The sequence below is a fragment of the Macrobrachium rosenbergii genome, chromosome 35, assembly GCF_040412425.1.
Source record: "Macrobrachium rosenbergii isolate ZJJX-2024 chromosome 35, ASM4041242v1, whole genome shotgun sequence".
NCBI lineage: Eukaryota > Metazoa > Arthropoda > Malacostraca > Decapoda > Palaemonidae > Macrobrachium > Macrobrachium rosenbergii.
The window spans coordinates 1-4,371 of record NC_089775.1 but is presented as its reverse complement, the minus strand read 5'-3'; the positions used below and the strand labels follow the sequence as shown (position 1 = coordinate 4,371).

General features: G+C 38.1%; 1 long non-coding RNA gene across 1 annotated transcript; it reads right to left on the bottom strand.

Annotated features, from left to right (window-relative positions):
* Positions 1-1,696: 1,696 nt before the first annotated feature.
* LOC136856265 (uncharacterized) lies at positions 1,697-4,365 on the bottom strand. Its single transcript, XR_010858292.1, has 3 exons — positions 2,403-4,365; positions 1,891-2,023; positions 1,697-1,784 (listed from the first exon to the last, which is right to left on the bottom strand). It is a non-coding gene; the product is annotated as an uncharacterized lncRNA (long non-coding RNA).
* Between the last annotated feature and the right edge of the window lie 6 nt (positions 4,366-4,371).

The window sequence follows — 4,371 nt, the reverse complement described above, 5'->3', positions numbered from 1 at the left end:
TAAAAATAAAAAAAAAAAGGCAAAAAATTATCCTAAAAATCAAAAAGGCAATAAAAATAAAAAAAATTAAAAGAGGCTGGATCCTGAAAAAAAATAATCCTGTCAAAAAAAAATTATCCTGACAAAAGGCAATAAAAATAATCCTGAAACAAAAAGGCAATAAAAATAATCCTGAAACAAAAAAATAAAAATAATCCTGAAAAAAAGAAAATATTCCTAAAAGACAAAAAACAATAAAAATAATCCTGACAAAAAAAAAAAAAATCCTGAAACAAAAAGAGGCCATACAAAATAATCCTACAAAAAAAAAATAATCCAAAAATACAAAATATTCCTGAAACTAAAAGCATTACAAAATAATCCTGAAACAAAAAGGTAAAACAAAATAATCCGTTAATAAAAAAATCCTAAAACGAAAAAAAAGCATTATTATGGAAATAATCATTAGGTCTTCTCAAATGCCAGCTTAATAGAAGCTAGTTCATTCACACAATTCAATTCCATTAAAAAAAAAATTGAGATATATTACATATACATCAAATGGGGTGTATCAGCTATAATGGTACATCTTCCATACCATTTAACAATACACCATTGACATTCCAGAATTACTTATTCCAATAAAATTGGGAAACTTCTTCATAACTCTTGGAACAATTTCATAATTCTTGGAACCATATTATTGTTAGGCAAATAACTGTACCAACATTTCTATCCCTTAATTCTGAAAGTTTAGTACAATGTAATAATACATACTGACATATGTATAAGAGTTTGGCTAGTTACATAATTTGCAACAAAAAATTATCATCATCACCAACCTAGTAAAACAAGACCACCTTTACTCATAATACAGATGGGTCTGGAACACTTTCTGACGTTCCACGTCTAACCAATACTTGTTCTATTATTTACAAGTATTTATAGAAACTACTGTACTATACTCTACTAATGTTACTGTCTACAAGACTACTACATCCTGATTTTTCCTCCTCTATTCTCTCGTTCCAGGCCGTTCCTTTTCCTGGATGGAAACCTTCTTGGCATTCCTGCCCGTGGGTGTGAGAATCCTCAACATCCTGCAAAACAAGGAAGTATTAGAGAGGTGTATAGTGTCCAGAGGCTTTAGGAAATCAAGAACTAAGAATTCACTGATGGAGATTCAGTTTACTTTACTTCCCATACCTTATCTTCTCTTCTCCTGATGTGTCCATACTTCGTCAATCAGGGCTTCCTGGCCTCTTCATAATTCACACTACGACTTCACAACTTCTCGAAAGTTCAGCTTCCTGAAACATGTCGGGTGATTAGACTGAATTCATCCTTGCACTGATGCATTTCAAAAAAGCAAAACAGATTTAGGGTATGACTAATACACCTCACAGGGTAAGCTGAAGGTATTGCTATGGAAATTAGTTTAATTTTTTTTTTTTTATTTAGCAGTTTACTTTTTCGTTTCTAATAACTAATCTCTTCTTACTGTATTTCCTATTATCTGTTACTTTCAAATGAACACCATAACATTCTTTGGAGGCTTGAATTTCAAGACAATGGCCCCTGTGGGGTTGTTCCACATGATTAGAGTTCAATTTCTGAACCTACAAAAGCCCCCACCCCCTTACCTGCTTCATTCAAGTCAGCGGGCAGCATAACGACTCGGGCACAGCAGGGCACTGCAGCAGCAGCAGCAGCAGCAGGGCCAGCTGTCAAGAGCCGAGAAACTTGCCGTTTTCCTCTTGGCCTTGGGTAAGGCTACAATCTGCTCTGGTTATAAGCAGCAAATCCTGCAAAAAAAGGAAGTATTAGAGAGGTGTATAGTGGCCAGAGGCTTTAGGGAATCAAGAACTAAGAATTCACTGATGGAGCTTCAATTTACTTTAGTTCCCATACCTTAGGATCCAGCTGCGAGACTAAATTTTAGGGGGTTCTCTTCTCCTGATGTGTCCATACTTCGTCAATCAGGGCTTCCTGGCCTCTTCATAATTCACACCACAACTTCACAAATTCACGAAACTTCAGCTTCCTGAAACATGTCAGGTCATTAGACTGAATTCATCCTTCCATTGATGCATTTCAAAACGGCAAAAGAGATTTGGGGTATGACTAATACCCCTCACAGTCAAGTCAATTTTAGGAACACAAACACCTGACTTGGGCCATAGACCTTGGGTAAGCTGAAGGTATTGCTATGGAAATTAGTTCATTAATTTTTTTTATTTAGCAGTTTACTTTTTCTTTTCTTATAACTAATCTCTTCTTACTGCATTTCCTATTATCTGTTACTTTCAAATGAACACCATAATATTCTTTGGAGGCTTGAATTTCAAGACAATGGCCCCTGTGGGGTTGTTCCACATGATTAGAGTTCAATTTCTGAACCTACAAAAGCCCCCAACCCTTACCTGCTTCATTCAAGTCAGCGGGCAGCATAACGACTCAGGCACAGCAGGGCACAGCAGGCAGCAGCAGCAGCAGCAGGCCAGCTTTCAAGAGCCGAGAACTTGCCGTTTTCCAAAGGCGCCCCCATCAACAGCCTCTTCAGAATGAGTTCTGAAACTGCTCCCCAAACACTCACACACACATGCAAATGAAAAGAAAAATATTATTTCTTGACCTCAAAATATGACAGTTCCCCCACCAGAGATAACATTCTTTTTAAAGGAAAAAGGGGAATTAATCGAAAGCAAAAATCTAATCAAAATCGACTTGCACTGTATATTACTTTGAAAGAAACCACGAGAATTGAATCTTGCTTGGCAAGAATGCAAAACAAGATGTCAACTAATCTTTACTTCTTAGAACAAAGGCAAAACAATATAATCCTGAAAAGAAAATAACAATATAATCCTGAAAAGAAAATAACAACATAATCCTGAAAAGAAAATAATCCTGAAAGGAAAAGTTATAGTTATTATTGTGGAAAGGCCAAGGGTACACTTTTACCCCTTTCTTAAAGAGGCAACTACCATGATGTTTTTATAGTGCAAAAAAAAATTTAATCAATGCATGTGCATTACATATACATACATTACATACTTTACTTACAATTCAATGTTTTCATACCTTGTGTATTCGAATAGGAACAAAATGCACTTCCATTAACGATGAAAGAGCAAATGAACAGACACAGAGCTGACTCACTGGCCAAATGCTGTCACACTGTGGGCACAAGGCCATTGGTGCTGACAGCCACTCTTTGTCACTGTGCATGAACCAGGCCTAGGAGCTGGCAGAAACCTTTGTCACTGTCAGGGCTAAAAAAGTACCCCTGGTATTGTGGTAATAGGCCCAGGTTTTAGGTCACATATGGGAGGAAGGAACCGATTCGTGCTCCCCTCCTCCCTTATGTTTAAAAAAACGCTTTGCCACCTTTACCACACCTTGAGTACGCACTTTCTCTCCAGTGCCTTTACACTTTCTCTCCAGTGTGGCCAGAAGTACGCAACCCCTGGTCATGAGTTCCTAAGCTCTCTCACTTTCAAGGAACCAAGAAGCCCAAGGCGCCGACAGGCACGAAATGGCACACCTTCTCACTAAGCAAGGGTACGAAATCCTTACTGCAAGGGCCGAAGCCGTTGCTATTCTCTCATTGTGAGGGCACTAAGCCTGTGGTCCTGCTCGGCACTCGCACAGAGAGCAAACATTTCTACCAGAGCCCAGGACTGTTCCAAGCACAGTTACACAGTGTCGGGCAGTGCCAAGGACACTTGCACCGCACGCACATACACACACATACACACACTCTCTCTCTCTCTCTCTCTCTCTCAAGCACTGCATTCGGCAGGCGTAGTTTTTGTATCGCCGTAGGAACAAATTTACCATTACCATACAGGTTAACAATGGTATACAATATGCAAAAAAAAAAACAGTTCATGGCACATCGTTCACTTACAAAGGTTCATCTTACCAGACCAAAATTAATCAAAATCGACTTGTACTATTACTTTGATAGAAACCATGAGACTTGAATCCTGCTTTACCACAATGCAAAACAAGATGTCAACTAACCTTTACTTCTTAGAACATGGGCAAAAAAATTATGGGCAAAACAAAATAGTCCTGAAAGAAAAATAATCCTGAAAGGCAAAGATGTAGTTATTAATGTGGAAAGGCCGAAGGTACACTATTACCCCCTCGCTTTTGGGAAGCAACTACCATGATGTTTTTATACTGCAAATCTGGGCGTGTAATGAATGCATGTGCATAACATACATACAGTGTAAATTACATACTTTACTTACAATTCAATGTTTTCATACCTTGTGTATTCGAATAGGAACAAATTGCACTTCCAATAATGATGAAAGAGCAAATGAACAGATACAGAGCTGACTCATTGGCCAAATGCCCCAATGCTGTCACACTGTGGGC